The sequence below is a fragment of the Camarhynchus parvulus genome, chromosome 5 (assembly GCF_901933205.1).
Source record: "Camarhynchus parvulus chromosome 5, STF_HiC, whole genome shotgun sequence".
Lineage (NCBI taxonomy): Eukaryota > Metazoa > Chordata > Aves > Passeriformes > Thraupidae > Camarhynchus > Camarhynchus parvulus.
Genome location: NC_044575.1, coordinates 876,099 through 895,098, shown reverse-complemented (window position 1 = coordinate 895,098; position 19,000 = coordinate 876,099). Strand labels below are relative to the sequence as shown.

The 19,000-nt window shown below is 40.6% G+C and overlaps 1 long non-coding RNA gene across 1 annotated transcript; it reads left to right on the top strand.

Moving 5' to 3' along the window:
- The first annotated feature begins 574 nt into the window (after positions 1–574).
- On the top strand, positions 575–10,896 carry LOC115904637. Its single transcript, XR_004060799.1, has 4 exons — positions 575–799; positions 4,330–4,422; positions 9,442–9,574; positions 10,562–10,896. It is a non-coding gene; the product is annotated as an uncharacterized LOC115904637 (long non-coding RNA).
- The last annotated feature ends 8,104 nt before the right edge of the window (positions 10,897–19,000 follow it).

Here is a 19,000-nt window from a genome sequence, read left to right as displayed (position 1 = left end):
CTCTCATCAGGTGAAAGGGAGGGGGGCAGAACTTTTATTTCCATGAGCCACAAAAAATATTGGGGGACAGGGTAGGGACTTTTTGTCCAGCTTGTGGAGCTCCCTCTCCTCAAACTGCTGGTCTTGTTGTAATTTTTTTTAAATTACCTTTATTTTTTTAAAGGCAACTCCAGTTCCTAGGCTATTAGATGCTAGGTGTCCTGACTATGAGTTGGGCTCCAGTTTGCAGACCTCCTGCTCTATATCCATATAAATAGTAAAAATAAATCAGTAAAAAAACAGTTTTCATGCAATGAAAACCAACTAATTATTTTTTGTTAAAGAGGGAAAAAGAGGAGAGATAACCATTTACCTCAAACTGGGATATTTTAGCCATGTCAAAATCTGGATTTATTTTTCAGTCCTATTACTTTGTTTGCTTTGATTTGGTTTCTTTTTGCATGGGATCTGTATAGATATAAGCTACTGGTAGAACAATATATGTTGCTAGCAAGGTTCTCCCAGGAGCCAGGACAAGTTGGACCTGTTGGAAAGAAGCAAACATCTGATGTTCTCTTTTGTCAGTGATGAAATCCATCAACAGTATGTTAATTCCACAAGTTTGGTGTCAGCTAAACCCCTGAGCAGCAGTGCAAGCAGAGTGGATAAGTCCTTCTGGCAGGAGTTGCTGCAATCAACATTTTCGCTGCGCAATGATTCTGTAGAGGAAGATCTGTAAAAGTGAAGAGCAGAACTTGTGCACTGGAGTGGGCAGCAGGAGTGACAGTAAAAATGCAAGTATTGCAAGAGCTTTTCTGAGGTAAGGGTGTGCATTTATTGATCCCATTGTCTGTACTCCTTTCCCATCCAGATTTTCATCTGCTTCCTCTTCTGGAGCTCACCCAAATATTAGCAGTGTATTTCCCTGCTTAGAATAGAAAACCCAAGGGGAGCAAAGAGCTTCTTTTGTAAATAACATTATATTCCTACAGGAATAAGGTATCAGGGGAAATCTTTTATATTTATAATATTGAATGATAAAAAATAAATCATGCCATTCACAGGACAATTTTTGAAATTCTGGCTGATAAAACACAATTGCAAGCTTATGAATGAAATAGTCTTTTTTAAGCACTACTCATGATCATCTCTATTTTAAATAATTGTTCTCCCAGCACTGAGAGGAAAAAAAAAAAAGGATTTTCCATTTCTCATCTCTTTTACTTGTATTCTTAAAAAATAGTGTCTTCTCAGCTTTCCTTGAAAAATCTGTAGGAGAACGCTGTTTCACATTTCAAATTTAAACTGAGACCTAAAATCCCATGTACAATTAGGACTTACTTTAAATAAAAGTAGAAACTGGCAGGTTACTATAAATGTAAAGATGACAGTAGTGGGTGCCTGAGATCTTTTTTGAGATGAAGGGAATGTTCCAACTGCTGCCAGTGTCTGCTAGAACACTTTCCCTAACCTCCTGTCTTGAGGGGGGGAAGAATGGTCCAATATTTGATATTAATATTGGTATTTAATGAGTGCTTTTCCTCTGCCGTAGGGAGGTTTATGCTGATTTTTACATGTGATGGGAGGTGGATTATTAGTGCTGACATTCTTCTTTTCCCTCCACAGCTGTGTAATCATTATTGGGGAATACAGAAAGGAGCCCCTACCTGGAGCATTCTTTTCTGTATTCCACCAAGGAACACAGAAATTCCCCAGAATTACGAAGAATTCCGCAGAATTTTCTTTGTTTTGAAATCTTGCGTGCATTGAAGTTTAATGAAATTCAAAATCTTCCATTGGTTTTCGTTCCATTGGGCACTGAGTGACTTTGCAAATCACTTGGGGGAGGTTTTGGCACTGTGGTTCCACAGTCAATGGGAAAGTTGCAGGTGGTCAATATGCAGCTTTTACACATCACTAAGAACATATATGATATTTCTTAGGAAAATACAATTATGATTTTGCAGATCTCTGAGATTAGGAGCACTTATAACTGGGAGAATATCTTGGCTATTTCTTCAGCAATGAAATCACTTTTCTGCTTTAGATTTTCGCTTTCTTCACTTCTACAAAATTTGCTACTATCTATTTATCTATCTATCACATTTTCTACCTCTAATATCTTAATATCTAATATTAAGATCTGTGCCAGAGCACATCCTGACCTAAACTAAACGTACCACTAATAAGATGATTAAAGCTAATCTGCATCTCTGTATAAAACCAGCTCAAGATCTGATCTGCAGCATTTATGTTTTGATTCTGCTTTTACTGTGACTACTGAATGCCTTGGTATTGCCCCTTTTTTTCTGAAAATTGAGCATTCTGTTAATAGGATGTGCAATTCATGCGTGTACTTATGAGTTGAATCACCCAGCCTTGGTCCATGCCTGAGTTGTGATAGGACTGTTGAGATGGAAAAGGAAGAAACTGAGGTGAACAAAGCAAACCTCCATCTGAAGAGAATTAAATCTAAATCATTAAATCTGCAGACCAGAAAGAGGCAGACATATGTTCATACATCCATATGCGTGCTCCATCTTGCCATGGTCATCTCTTAGATCTTGTAGAGTTCTTCTTTCCCATTCTCACTTGTTTCTCCCCTCTCTGCTGCCTTCAATTAAATAAGAGTTTTTACCCTTTCAGCTAGAAGTTGCTTAGTAGTCTTGCATACAAGCCAGGAAACAAAACCATTGAAAATTTTGGAAATCAGCAGTAGAAATACTGTAATTAGATTGCACTAGATGCTCTTGCTTTGTACAACAGCTTGCCTCCAGTGTTCTGCTACAGGCATTGAAAACTTCACTGTTACAGTGTTATTTCACAGGTGACAAGCATTCCCACACATTCCTTTGGGAATTTTTAGACTGTTGTGCAGCCCTCATGAATTAAAAAAGGTGCCTGTGAATGGATAGAATTTGTTTGTCATTAATTGGCTGTCCAAACATGCTTGTGTACATCATCTCACACCTATAGCTAAAGGCAGCCCAGACCAAGGTGACTGGGTCACATGCCTGAAAGTGAAAATGTGTTCATTTCCTTTTCCCCTGGCTTATCAGAGAGGATGGTGCAGATTGGGCATCGTTACATTGAGATTTTTCTGTCTCTAATTAGTTTATTTATGTTTTGCTGAGGGCTTATCAGCTGCTGGTGTAGGAGTAGCACTGCATATTAGTAGTATTTCTCTTCTAACCTCTGCTGCTGCTTTCAGTGGCTTTAACCTGAGTGTTTCATTACCTGCACACACAGAAGTAATTTTGGAAATTTTAATGGGCAGTGGGGTAGGGGAGAGAAGGGCCTTCAGGTCCCTACAGACCCATCACCAAGCTGTTACAAATTCGAATCCACATGGTGCTGAAGGGTGTGGGAATTTTAAATGAATTAGAGGTGGGACCTCTGAGTTGGTTTTGATGATGGGGTTTATTTTTCTTACCTTCTACACAGGCAGGAAGGGTGAGTTCAGCTCACATCCTCACTGCATGGCTCAGAAGGCCACAAGACCCTCAGTTACAAGGCCTTTTAAGGAGCTATTGACCAATGAAACACTGCCAACAAGGATATTTATGGTTTTGACCCAATCCTTCAATATTTCATCTTATGGGCCCATGTAACAGTGTGAGCTTTCTTAGCCAATCATGTTATGACACACAAACCTACAGCGCTGCATTCTAAACTCCTTGTTTACCTCTGTAATACTTTTATATTTTCTATATCTTGAACTCTAAAACTTTACTTAGCTTAATGTGTCTCTGCTTTAAACGATAAATCCACATTCTCCCTTCCAGCACCTGGCTTTGGGGGCCTTTTCCAAGGACTCAGATCAAATCCTGGGTTTAATTCTAAGCTTTGGCTTACAGGCCCAAAGTCCTGGGAGTTCCCTGCATTTCAGACTCCAGCAGAGGACTGCAGACCTCTCTCAACTTTGTTGAGGATCATCTGTTGTTACTCTGCTGTGCTTGTTAGAACAGGAGCTGACAGCCCTCCACCCTTTGTAGGTGCGCTGAATCAAGAAATAAAGTAAAAAATACATCAGAAGAACCTCCCCAGATGTGTTGAACTCTAGTAAGTCAATTCAGACATTGATCCTGTGTTTCTTTGGTAGGCTGGATTTTACATACCTGACAAAACAATCACAGGATAAAATTCAGAACATTCAGAGAAGAATACTTTGAAACAGTATCAGGAGGTGAGAAACTGGGAGCAAGCAAAGAAGGAAGGCATCTTGCTGCTGTCTGTAGAGTGAGCTTCCTCCTTCTCAGGAGGAAGCTCCTGGAGATAAATTCTTTTTGTTTCCATTCCTTGTCCATGGCCTTTTCATTTACAGCAATAATTTTGCTCTCCTTCCTGCAGCAAGAATGATGATTTGAACAAGGCCAAGTGGAGGAACTGTAAGTGCAATAAGGGTTGAGAGAAGCTGCCTTCCTCAAAGAAAGTATTCAAAAGGTTAGTTTCCCACCCCCCCTTTTTTTTTTTTTTTTTTTTTATGTTTTAATTCTCCCAGTTCTTCCAGGCATTTCCTATGGTTTCTGTGAAGTTTGTTCCACCTTCAAAATGTGGCAGTGTTGTTGGATGGCATTCATGAGGAAAGCTCTTTGGTGCTTATTGTACCACTCAGTGTACTCTGAATATATTCATTTTTTCAGCTTCATAGCAGCTGCCATTGGCACGTGAGCAGCATGCACTTCATATCTTGGGGTAAAGTGTTTGGACTGGTGTTGCTTGTCTCAAAGGGAGTTGAATTTACCCCAAAGCTGTGATTCTGCAGTTGGTGGCACCTTGCTGGGTGAATGGCATGGTGGATTCACACTGGCTGCCTGCCACAGTGCTCCCCTTTGCAGCAAAACCAGGAGCAGGAGATACCACAAAGGGCTTGTGGGACAAGGCAAAGACAGAGAGATCACTCAGCATATTATTGTCTATCTATTTTACATTCAAAGGTAAAATAGACTTACTTGATTGGAGAGGATGAATTTGATTTATTCCCTGTAAAACTGGATAAGGATCAAATCCTTAAAAACAGGCTTAATTTCACTCCAGACTTCTCTGCCTGCTCCCCACAGAGCAGTGCAGGGTTGTGGTCAGCCCATCACATGCTGTCCCTGCTGCTCCTTCCTCCTCAGACACTTCTCCTGCTCCTGGAGCACCTCCTGCAACTCCTTCCTCTCACATCTGTCCAGCTGCTGCTGCTGCTGGTTGGGGTTTCCCCCCATTTAAATCTCACCCCTGAGGCACTCCCACAGCTGCTGATGTGCCCCAGCAGTGGGACACAGCTGGGATTGAATCCACTGCACATGGGAAGAGTTCTGCCAACTTCCCAGAGAAGCCACCCCTGCAGACCCTCTCCTACCACAAGCTTGCCATACAAACCCAATACAATGATAATTTCTGTTTTCCAAATATTTCCAAATACCCGGTGGAAAGGGGAAAAAATTAATAGTCTATTTTTCTGTGAATTCAATATTCAGAAAGAGTAGCAACTGTTATCACCAGGTACACAAAAATGCTTGTCCTGAACTATCCTAGCAGTAGTTACTTGATGCTTCAACACCTTTTAGGCAGAAAAAGATGTGTGAAGGAACTTAAAGGCTTTCCCCTTGTTGTCACAGCTTAGGACATGTCTGAGAAAAGTGGAAACAATAGCAGGAGACGGCTGAATACAAACATGGTTTATTCCTGCTGGAAGGTTCAGCTCTAGCTGGTACAAGATGGATCTGTCTGACCTGACCACAGAAATATCCCATGTGCAGGGCTCTGCCCTCCACTGGTGCTTCTGGTAGCCCATGAATAAAGAGCTGAATAAAAAGATGGGAATGATTTTCACGTAATCATAAAAGAAAACATCCTCATGGTGGTATGCACCAACATCTTCATGTTGGGTTTTTGTTCCCCTGTGGATGGAAATGGCAGAAACAGGCATTTGATCCAGCCAAACCAATTTCCATTATTAGTTTGTTCTGCTGGGCCATTTTCAGTTGAGGATGCACCACATTTATAATCAGGCAGGAAAAAAAGCCCAGCCCAGCTTGCCGTGTTTCCTGTGCAGAATGGTAACAGTGGGAAATCAGAAGAATGAGGGTGATTGTCCAGCAGCTTGCAAACAGAGGGGTCAAAGCAACTCACCTGCACTTTTGCAAACCTGCTGTTTTCCTGCTCCCTCCCTTCCACCTCCAACTTTGTGAATACTCATCCTTTGTGAATGATGAGTATGTGAACGCTCATCTTTTCCCCCTTCCCTCAGAATCTCTGCTCCAGCACCCTCCAGAGCAGTGCTAGCCTGGAAGAAGCATTCCTGACCATACCCAGAGAGGGGAAGGAGAGCAGTCATGTTCCTCTTAGGAGCTTCTCTCGGTGTGGTGATGGTGATACCTTAGGTTTTAGGTTTTTCTGTTCTGGTTTGGTGTGCAGCTTTTAGCTTTATATTAAGTTAGTTTATAGTTTAGTTTATATTAAGTTATTACTAGGATCTTTTCACAGGATGGTGAAGACAAAACAATCCCATTCCAGCTGGAAACTCAAGGTCAGGCTCTTTAAACTTCAGGCCCAAAGCTTAAACAATATAGAGGAGGGTGGGCAAGCAAGCAAGAAGGATGAAACTTCCATCATTTGAAGCCATTAACTGGGCAGTTGGCTCCTGTGTACAAATGGATTAAAACTTATAAAAATGTGAGATCTTGTGACCAAGCCCTCTTTTGCTTCCATCTGGGAGCCACCTGGGCACTGCCAGGGTGTGGCCTTTGAAGGCACTTCCACAAATACCCACTTTATTCCTCTGAACTCCTTCTAGCCCCTGTCCCAGCTCCTTGAGGCATCAGTGGGCATTGGTTTCCCCCCTTTGCCCAAGGGACAGCTCCCAGCTGAGCCCCAGCACTGGGTGCAGCCCCTCTGACCCACCAGGCTGGGAGCTCAGCCACTGCAGCACCCACAGCTCCTCTGGGAAAGCTCCCAGACTTCACATCTGGAGATGAGACTTGTTTTGTTGAGATGAGCCCTATTTTAATGACTCAAACCTTTGTCTTTGGGCAAGCTGAGGCTTCCAAGGGGCAGCAGCAAGGCACCTCCGTGGCTTTTGCAAATGGTTTGGAGCTGAAAGCAAAGCTTGAGCAGTCTGCCCTCAGCTGGGTTTCCTGCCATGGAGAAACATGAAATCCAGGTACACACATGAAATATTTACTGCAAACAGCTGAAATGCTAAGTCACAGCTCGTTAATCTGTGATCCTTCCTTTGTTTTTAATAAAAGACACTGGGAGAAACGAAGCCTGACTAAAAGCACTGTGTGTGCTGTGTGCAGGAAAGCAGGCAGCAGTGGGTTCTCATGACACAAGGAGTGCCTTAGTGATGCTTTTGTGCATGCTACGTGACTGCCAAACCTCTCTTTCTGCTATTGTTTTTCCCTCACCATTTATTTTAAGTGAGCATATTCATTTAAGTGAAAATGCCAAGTGAGTAATGTGTAACTAGATAGAGAAATGCAAAAACTGATCATTCTGTTAGAGGAATGATTTATTCTTTGTGCATAAATTCTAATGTTTGAGTGCAACTAAGAAATAAACATGACTTATTGCTGATAATGATGAGTGTTTCAGAGACCCAGAGATTGTCAGAATATCAGCTGTCATCTTGGTATTAATGAGAAACAAAATAGATAAGGGTGCATTTATTAATAGACTCTGCACAGAGTCTGAGGCTAAGTGGTTTGGAAAAGTACTACATTGTTTATAGTAATAAAGGTGAAGAAACACTGGAGGAAACATCCCTGGGGCTTAATCAATGATCAGCATATGAACATAAGTCAAAGATTGTTTAAAATCGTTCCAAATGAGGAATAACTGACGTCAAGAGCTTGCTTGACTTCTTACCTGCTTCACACTCTGGTTGCCTGCAGTGACAAAAGTACAAACAAGAACAAGCTGGGTTAGGCTTGGGGGGTTTTGTATTTGCATTTGATTTAATTTATTTACAGGAAAGCCATAGATACAGAGGGCAGAAGTGCCATACACTGGTAAATCCATATTTTGTCACCATCAACAGATAATGAAGCCAGGAACAAGCAATCATGGATTGTTAACACAGAATTGCACTTTTGCACTGCCAGCCACAAATGACATTTTTGTCCCTACCAGGGGTTTTTTGTGTCAGCAGCGTGACGCAGGTACAGGGCCAAACTCTCTGTGACCCCAGGGCCAGAAATGCTGCCCAGAATTCCTCCTGCCACTCAGGCTTCCAGAGAAGGAGCTGCTGCGGAGGGGGAGGAAAGGAATTCTCAGAATATTGAAGGAAACCTGCATCATGCACTCTCACAGGTGCTGTGTAGCTGCTGTAACTGAGGTTGCTTCCATGGGCACATTAATTCCAGCTCTTGGGCAGGAAACAGCTCAAATAATGAGATTTTCCTGGACACTTTTAATCAGGTGACTAAGCCTCTCTGACGTGCAGAGGTGTCTCTGTACTGATGTCTTCTGAGATCCTAAAAGCAAGTCTGAAGTCCATCTTCTAGAAAGTTTATGCACACCAGGGAAGGCATTTGTCTTGAGGGGAAAAGTAGAAGTGACGTGTCTCTGTGACTGTTTAAAAGTAGTGTTTATGCAAGACTTATGTGGGTTTCTATTTCATCTATTAAAGGGGGAAGGAATGCATTTAGCAGAACTAATCTAAGGAAAGGAAGAGTGGATTGTATCACCTGTGAAAAGGGTGGAAGTGTTATTGGGCTTGTTCCAGCAGCTGGCCTATTTTCAGAACTGATTTTTCCCATGAGCAGGGCAGGGCAGTGAGCCCACAGCACTGCACAGACCAAAATATGACCTGTAAGGGCAAACAAACATTTCCTTATCCTACATGGACGGATATTTTCCTTACTGCCTGGGGACCAGTGGTTCAAAGAGTCCTCAACCTGCACCAGAAACTTGTTGCACAAAACCTTGGAAGTCAGCTGCCTCTTCTGCCCTTCAGTTCTCCACTTTTCAACCACTTCAGTTTTCATCCCCCATATTCCTATGTGCTTCAGATAAAGCATTATCTCAATGGACAGCAGCCTTGTTCACTGTACAGACATAATGCACGTCCTGAAAGCTGCCCACTTTCTGTCAGAAACATGCATGACAGGCTCATCTGAAAAATTCCCTGTGATCCTGCTGGAGTGTTTGGGTTTTTCTCCTTTTAATGCAGCTACCTGTTGCTTCAGTGGCATTCAAAACTGCTTCAGAAATGTTAACCACAAACACACAGGCTGCCTGTGCTGTTTTCTCCCAAAGATGTTGAACATATGGAAGGATAATCTGCCTCAAAAGCAGGTTCTGGATAGTTCAAGTAACCTTTCAGTGTGTCTGTGTCACTGATTTGAAATGGAGCACTGCTGGGAATAATGAGCTAGCATTTGGGCTTGCGGGGGCATGGGATGAGTAAACACCTGAAAAAAAACCCATTGCGCTCAGGATTTGTGCTTTACTTAATTTTGCTTTCATTAGGTCAGCCTTCATCATTGTGCAGAGCAAGAGACACAGTTAGGAGCCGGCTAAATGCAGTCCAGACACTGCCAGCTAGAAACTTCCAGCAAATTATCAAGTGAAGGTGCTGTCTCCCAGTGTTTCAGGGGTTCCGGTGAGTCTGCCACACACACCCTTCTTCTTTTCTTGGGATGGAGCTGAGCCCCTACATCCCTCAAATGTTTGAATTTCTCCCAAATTAGTTTTCCATTAGTCCCTCACAGTCTTTATTCTTTCCATTATATTAACTCTGTCAGATGTAGAGAGTTGTCTGAATTCCCTAGCTTGTGATCTGGGATTATAACAAGATTTTTGGTGGTTTTGGAGGGTTGAGTTTGGGTAATTCTCTTAGGGTTTTTTGCCTATCATTGATAGGACACATCACTTAAATAAATAAAATTGCAGGGGCTGGCATTCCCAAATACCTGAGCACTGCTAAATTCAGCTGCATCCTATTCTGTCCACAGATGAGTTACAGGACTCAAATAACCCCAGCATGTTCACCTGAATGTCTTCTTTGTTTTACTGTGTGATTAATCAAGATTTCATAATGATCAGTAACCCCTTGGAAGTAATGGCATTAGCAGTGTTTATTCCCTCTAAACACTGGGGCTCCTTTGCCTTTCAGCCACTACAGTTTGTTTTAATATTTAATAGAAAAGACTCTGCAGACAGGAAGGATGAACTGTGTTCTGGGAATATTCTGTATCCATGGAACAGCCCAGAATTCCTTTTATAAATTTGACTGTGTGAGGGGGGACATGTGATTGACTCTCTTTTTTATCCAGGGGAAGGCCATGTGGTTTTAAAATGCCCCCAAAACTTTATTTATAGAGAAATGTTGGTTCTGGAGCCTGTCTTTGGGAGGAGATGGTGGAGAATGCTGGTGGCAGAGAGTCCTCACATTTATCAGCACACCTTGGACAGGATTGCAATCAGCCTCTGTCACCTCTTGCCTTTAGACAAGCAGAGATGAGTGGTTTAAGAAGACATTTGATTTGTTTATGTGTCCACTGCAATAGGAAGAATGCTTTCAATTTTTTTTTATTCTATTTGGGTTTTTATTATCTTTACACTCTATTCTTTTATTCTCTATTTACAGTTACCTCATGATATCACAAGAACCATATTATTGTGGCAATAAAACATTTACAAAAACTCTGTCTTTAGTAGAAAACACAGGAGAAAAGGAGAGCATGGAACAGCTGAAGAAGTCTGTGTTGCATGTACTGTGCTGAGGGATGACGGCATCACAGCTTGCCTTATAATCCAGATAAATCAGAAATCATTTCTAACACTGGAAATCTAAAATATCCCTGAAGAGCTGCAATACTTCCTGTGTCTGTGAATCTATGTGTAGGCTGTTCTAATCGTGGGTCAAAATTTTGCATTTCTTTGGAGCAAGTAACTGAAATGATGAAATAACTTTCTAGCTGAGTTGCCCATGTGTTGCTTGCTTGCCAGTGAGTGAAAATGGAAGCATCACTGTTATTGACCAATATATTTATTTACCAATATATTATATATTTATTGACCAATATATTTTTCTTGTTGGTCTAATGATAACACTCCAAACTTCTCTGTTTGGAGGGGAAGTCCTGAATTCTCTCCCTGAGTCACAAGGGTACCTAGGAATCATACAAATCTGCAAGGTTTGGACAAACTATTTTTTTTTCATTTCCTACATATAGGCTTATTAATTGGCTCTTGAAAATTTGTTCTATTTGCCAGCGTAGGCTTCATCCTACAAAAATGTGTTTGAATGGAAGCTTACCATAAAAACTGTTTCAAGATAATCTCGAATCAAATGGCATTTATCCCTAATGAACTTCTACTTGATAAGGTGATTTCCACAGCAACAAATGAGGGAGTCACAGAATGGCTGTGGCTGGAAGGGACTTGTGGAGATCATCCAGGCCTGAGCCTCTGCTCTTGACAGCCACCCTTAAAATGCTGGAATGCACAATTACATTTGAGATACTGGTATATCTTCATTTTTTTGTTTCACACATGGGGAATAAGGCTAAGGGGAAGAATACCTGGAAGAATGAAGAGTATCTTTCCAAAAGTAGACTTTTATGGTGGTTTTTTTTCTAGTTCAGTATGAATTGCAAGATCCTCAGAAATCTCGTTGTGTGCTAATTGCTTTTATTAATGTTTCTAAATTAAGCCATATGGGTTTGCTTATGATTTTAGAGCACCCTAGACCAGAACTCAGAACTGAACTCTTATTTCCTTTAAATCTTCATTTTAATGCTTGTTGTTACACACTTTGAGGCAGCGCAATAGCACATAAAGAAGCACCTTCAGAGTGCTTTGAGAAGAGAGCTGGTGAGGGGTCCTGGAAGAGTTCCTGTGATGAGAGTGGTTCTCTTTCCTGTTTCACCCTTTGCACAACACCCACCCACTGCAGACACTCCAGCATGTGTGTCATCATAAATGAATTATTAAAAGTGAAATCTGGCCCCCACTGGTGTCAGACAAACCTCCCTCTGGCTTTGGTGGAAGAACATGTATCCCCCCATGGCTTGTAAATACACAGAGTGCAGTAGCAGTGCTGAAAAGGGAGTTAACATTGGTGCAAAGGGTCATTTGCTTAGTAAAATATGCCTCAAACAAGTTACTGTGGCCAAAGGCATCTGGTTTTCAATTTTTAGCATGCCCAAATCAAGCACTGAATCCTATGATCTACTGCTGAAAGTGTGTAAAAATCTCAGAGTGAAAAGGAGAGGCTTTGCAAACAGTGTCTGTGGTTTATCCAAGCAATGCACTGAGACAGTGAGAGCTGTATTAGCAGTCTGTCTCACACTGTGTGCTGCTTGGGTTAGGGGAGTTAACAGCAAAGATGGTGCATCCTTACAAGCTGACTAGGGAAAATTACAGGATTCCTTCTGAGTAAACAACATTAGAAAAGCTTTTTCTTCCACCCCCCCACCCCCCCCCCCCCAAAATACTCTTTTGTTCTTACTAAAAAGATCAAGTTAATCACAACCTTGTAGATTAATAATTAAACCTGTAGATAACCACAATTTTTTATTGTTAATTGGACAGAGAGAGGTGCAATTTTCATAGGATGCAGAGTCCCTAAATTTAGCTGTGGAATATTACATTGATCACACACACAACAACATCATTGATCCTCTGGGGAAGGGTTGGACGTCAGTGTGTGCGTGCTGGCTCAGACCACCTTTCACCTATTAAAGGGGGTTCCAGCAGATCTTTATCCTTGCTGCACATAGCAACAAAATGTGATTTGCCATCCTTAACCCTTTGAGCATTCTCTCAGCATCTGAGCAGGATGATTCACACTTTACTCAGTTACTCTGCTTTCGTGCTCTGTGTTGGGAGCTGAAACCTTTACACCAAAAGTGCAGTGTTTTTATCTCCTGCTGCTCTGTCAATTCTTTAATGTATGTTATATGTGTTTAAATATTTAATATACATTGAAGCCATTAAAAACATGGCTGTAAGAAATCTGTAATATTACACCTTCCTACTATGGCAATTACTCCTTCCTTTAAATGACTTGCAACCTTTATAAATAAAACTCTGAAATTAAACCCTGACATGATACAAAATGCTGGATTTTGCTTCACCTGTTTAAGCTTCCCAAAGGCAGTGAATCTTATTAAATTACTGTGCAGAATATTTTATTGCTGTGTAGATCTTTGTCATTATGCAGTATGATAATTTTCAGATCCTTTTCCCAGCAATCATTAATTAAGTGTAACAGGCATGCATCCAGACACTCTTGAATTTTAATCCTCATGTTTCTCAATGAGTTGATCAGATATTACACAGAATGTAATAAAAATATGAGACTCATTTAAAATACAAATATATAATTTGTATAATTGTACAGCTAATAAATTATGTCTAAATATTATGATTGTTTGTGCAAACACATAGGGATGTGTCCATGCAAGTGGTAGAAATGATCCATATGTGCATGTGCAATTAAATATTCTATACACATAATTGTCCATAAGGATTTTCAGAAGCATGCGTGGCACTACATTTGCAGAATACTTTAGAATCTAGACACAGGTCTTGCTTAAAAAGAACAAAATCCATTTATATTAAAAAGTAATGATATGTAATTAAATTGTTAGGAGAGTAATTTAGATAAAACAATACCCACTAGCCCCAGCTTGTCGCCTGACTGTAGCAGTGGCCTTTCCTGCGTTCTGGAAGGGTGGAAGAGCTTCTTTCCTCCCCTTTTCCTGATGGGAAATTCCTGGCAGCTGAAGTGCCTGATATTTGACCTGCTTTTAAATGTTTTGCATGATTTTGCAGAGTCAAGGAGCTTCCAGTAGTTCAGACAGGCTTTCAGCAAAAAGATCTAAACATCCTGCTGCTTAGCTAAAGTGATGTTTTGATGTTCAATACCACTTAATTTTGCTTCATTTTTCTTCATCTTAAAAAGCATCTACACAAACTCAATATCATTTATTGGAAGACAAATGAAGGTAAAAAGTTGTCAGTTGTGAGAAGCATTTATTTTTCTGCATTATTGGTGGCATAAGCAGAGTGCTCTGGATGGCGAGGGCCAGCAGAGCCCTCTGCTTTACTCTGTACAATACGATTCAGACAGGTTCAGTTTGGCTTTCTTTCTTTTATTTTCCAAATAATGAAAAGAATGAGCCCATCCCTAGGCTCATAAAGGCTGGGAAGACCGCAGGGACAGATTGCTCAGGCACCAAGGGATGAGAATGTCTTGTGCTGTTGAGCAGCAAGCCCTGTGCCTGGCTGTGTGAGAGAGGCATGGCAAGGGAGCACAGGCAGGACATTTTGCTCGTGGTGCTCACACTGCCCTGGCAGGCACAGGAGGGGCTCTGCAGAGTGGAATTCCTGAGTTCCTGCTGCTGAGCAGCTGGCATACCCATCCATGAGCATGGCATGGCTTTTGCCATCTAGCATCACTAGCAGCTCCCGTCTAGTCCTGCTGCCTGCCCCTCTGGGGATTTGTTGGGTCCCCAGGATGAAGGGCGAATTGAGAATGTGACTCTATGTTTTTAGGAGGCTGATTTATTATTTTATGTTATTATATTATATTAAAGAATGCTATAATAAACTATACTAAAGAATAGAGAGAGGATACTTACAGAAGGTTTAGCCAGATACTAACAAAAGACTTGTGACTCACCAGAGTCCTGACACAGCTGGCTGTGATTGGTCATAAAGTTAAAACAATTCACCTGTTGGATAAACAATCACCAAACCACATTCCAAAGCAGCAAAACACAGGAGAAGCAAATCAGGTAATTATTGTTTTCCTTTTTCTCTGAGGCTTCTCAGCTTCCCAGGAGAAGAAATCCTGGCAAAGGGATTTTTCCAGAAAATATGACAGTGACACCCCTCTGCGGCTGAGCAGGGCAGGACAAAACCCATTTTTGCCTTGCAGCCAAAGTCCATTTTGTGTCCCCCAGAGCAAACCCAGTTCAGCCCTCGGTGTGAGCCAGGGCACAGCAGAAGGTGCTGGGCAGGGACTCCTCGGAAGGGCTGTTCCAGCCTGGCCTGAGACACTCGCAGAGCTGCACCCTTGTTTTCTCTGTGTGGGACACAATGTGTGAACCTGGGCAGAGCAGAAAGAGATTTCAGGAGAACAATGTTTATACCTAAGTTGATCTTGGCTCTTACATGCAGCTTTGAGAAGAATATCCATGCTGGGGTATCACCCTTTCCTTCTCACAAAATCCTCTCCAAACAAGAGTCATTGAGATATTTAACTACTTACTGTAATATACTTCTACATTTGTGATGTATGTTTAATATCTCAATTTCCATTTTGCAAAACTGGGGACTTGCACACATCTGCTGAAATGTGCTCTCATGTTGTTGTCCAAACTACCATTGCAATAAGAAAAAGAGCTTAACATAAAAATTGAGAGCTTTGCTTCCAGTTGTCGTGGTGATATTTTATCCATGGATCCACACGGATGGAAATAAAATTTAAAAATGGGAATACCTACTTTATAGTGATGGTTATGTACATACTCTGAAACTTTGATTTTATTATCTAATTTTTAGATATTTTTGACTATGTCCTGGATAAATTCAACTTTTTATATGATGCAAAATAGATGTGTTCTTTTAATTGACAATTTATTTAACAGTCTGATTTAAAGTAATAACGTAAATTTAAATGGGACCATCAGCTCCTTTGGCAACTGGACCACACCAAAACCAAAACTTCCCAGCAAAGAACATGCACTGAGAAGAGGGGGAGTTGGAGAAATTAAGAGATGGATCAGGCAAAACCAAAAATACCTTGTTTTGACCACTGTTTCTCCTGTAGAGATGGAATGAGTGTCTTGGGAGACTGACAAATCTTCCCCTCCTGCTCTTCTGTTCCATCCTGCTGCCTGCCAATCCTTGAATATTTCCCACAAGCTTTCCAGCATTCCCTGTGCTTTAATTCTCCGAGCAGGGTGAGGGATGTAAGAACTTTTTGAAGTGACAAATGCGGCAGCTGAGTGTTGGAACCCCTGTGCAGGGTCTCAGTCCTGCTGGCTGTGTCTCTCCCTGTGAATATGATATTTTGCTCTGCATACTGGGGAAGTTCCGCAGCAAGAGCCTCAAAGGATACCCCATTAGCCTGTCATTGTTTCACAAGGGAATTAGCCTGGCAATTTGGACCTGTGCATTCAAACTCCCTTATTTCACAGAAGGGATCAAACTAGTCAGAAAGAAACACATGATTCACGTTTCACATGCAAAGCTCTTCCCTCAATTATCAATAGTGCTTTCATGTGAACTAGAAAGCAGCTGTTGCAAATAAAATTCAGTGTAAAGCAGAAAGGTAGACTAAACATTGACTCTACAGAGCTGGTTTTATCTGGAGGATGGGTTTACATCCATTATATGTGGCTGCAAAGGCTGAACTGTCCTTTTTAAAGCACTCCATCTGCAGTGTGTCAAAAATAGTGCTGTCCTGCACATGCTTACATTTTTGGCAGCAAAGTGACAGCTTAATTTCTTTTACAGTAAATATATAGATATATTACACAGTGATATGTAGAGCAGATGTTTCTAAAAATGCAAAGAAATTCCAGTCTGTTCATGTTGATGTAGTAGCTTTAGTATTTCAAGAAAAGAGATGGTTTGGCGATGCAGTCATGGTGCAAACATGAATATTTGAAGAGCCTGTATACAAACACCTTGTATCACTGGGTATGGCCATGACATCTACAAATAAAAAGAAAAACTTATTTCGAATTTACCTATGGAAAAAATAAAGCATTCCTTTCAAAAGTTTTCAAAGTGAGGGACAATTCTTGTATTCTGAGTTCCAGCATAACAGGCTTGACTCATCGATAGATGACACATCAAGCACAGGGAATTTGAAAAAGCACTGCTTAACCTCACTAAAAAAAATCATGGTTTTGAGAACAGGAAAGAAGGAAAATTGCTTTCTGATCCTTGACTCCACCATGTTCAAAAAGGGTAATGAATGTTCTGATAAAACACACTTCACTGGACAAATAAATCTGGTTCAAACTGACAATGTTATGTAAAAGGTTGTTCAAGTCTGTTTAAAAATCATCTTGAAGCAGAAAAACAAAAAACCCAAACAAATCAGAAGTCCAGTATGAGATAAGAAATTAAGTTTAATAATGCGTTCATTTTTTTTGGTGTGTCTCTTGTAAAACCTTTTTAGTGATATCCTTCACTCAACAGTATAAAAGTATAGGAAGTGAGGAAGGATACAAAAACCAAGCCTCTAAATTACAAAGTGCCCAAAAAACCAGACTTTTAAAAAAGAACAAGCAGCACCACACACACATCCATCAAGGCCCAATGACTACACTCAGCCCTTCACAGGGGGACAGCCCCAAGAGTGAGAATTTCTGTTGTCTCTCCTACCAAATAGAGCAACGTGGTACCTTGCATCTCATTTGCAGCTTTAAATTAATTATTACTGGCTTAATTCAGTTGCTTTATCAGAAGCATCTCTTGCCATTTGAGGTGCAGTGGAGTACCTGAGACAGATGCATGGGGTTTGGAGATTATGGCCTGTGGAAACATTTAATTAAATTCTAGATTAGCAGCCTGAACATCATAAGCCCTGCCAAAAAGCACTGGATATCTGTTAGATACATTGAACTTTGTGTTTTCAATGTTTTCATGCACTCAAGCATCTTTTGAAACCAAGGGGACAGTAAACTCCAGGATTACTTCCTTGAGCCCTAAAATAGTGTCATTGTGCATAGCACAAATTGTTTATATCAGCTTTTCCCAAGGCTACCCTCATTTGTTAAAGATGGTATAAGTTATTGCAACTGAATAATATATAATTATATAAAATTATGTTTTTTATATATATATATTAATGATTTATGGGACACAACCACCTTTTCCTTGCTTTAAGGTTGATGTATGAATAGAACCAATGGAAGAAAAAAGAAGAAAACCCATCTTTTGCAAAGCATTTTTTGATTCCCCCCATGATAAAGGACTAATTGCATGAAGCGATGAAAGACATAAATATTTATGAAAAATTGAGGTGTTGAAAAGCATATCTAATTGGGTAGATCATGCACAGATTTGCACATCAAAATCTAATATAAAGCATGTGTACAGAAATTATGCATTGGAATATCTGGGAGGCCATTCACAGAAGTGAAAGTGAAGCAAGCCATTCTGGGAAGCAAGCCATAAAAAATATGTCCACAGCTTTTCATGAAGGAAAATGTTTGTTCCAGTAGACAAAAAAGGGGTTAATAACCAGGTGCTGCCTGTTTTAAGAATCACACGAGTGTCAACTCTTAATTTTTCAGCAAACAATCTAAATGCAGCTTCCAGTAGCATCCATTTGGGAGATCTCCTCAACTTAGTGCAGTCTGACAGCATGAAAAAAAAAAGGCTTGAAAGTGTTTGCATTTTCTTCACACTTGCTGAGCAAACTGACAAAACATTAAGCATCACAAGTGTTAACACTATTTGTTTACGATGAAATAGTAGGTTTTGCTGCAAGAGCAGAAAACAGCAGTAGTGAAATATCACATGGTGCAGCTAGAGAAACTCTTGGGAGACTTACAAAAAAGCTAACAAGACAGCAATCATCAGAGGAAAGATTTGTCAGCCAGCTGCTTGCTTCTAAATTTGTGATGTATGTTTAATATCTCAATTTCCATTTTGCAAAACTGGGGACTTGCACACATCTGCTGAAATGTGTTCTCACGTTGTTGTCTGAAACATCATTGTATATAAGAAAAAGACTTTAGCATAAAAAAATGAAGAGCACTGCTTTCAGTTGTCTGGGTGATATTTCATCCACGGATCCACATGGATCGAAACAAAAGAGAAAAAAATAGGAATATCTGCTTTCTATAGAAATAAGGAAGAATAAAATTCTTAAAACCCTTTGAAATTTGTATAAGCAAAGGTGTTTTCGAACATTTTTTGTACAAGTTAAGCATACGATCCCTAATTTGTTCATCACCATCCACAAAAGTGAACTTTCTGACTATCTCTTTAAAATATTTTTTGTCAGCAATTCTCAACCATTTATTGTCTCCTCTGTTGTGAAGAACAGAAG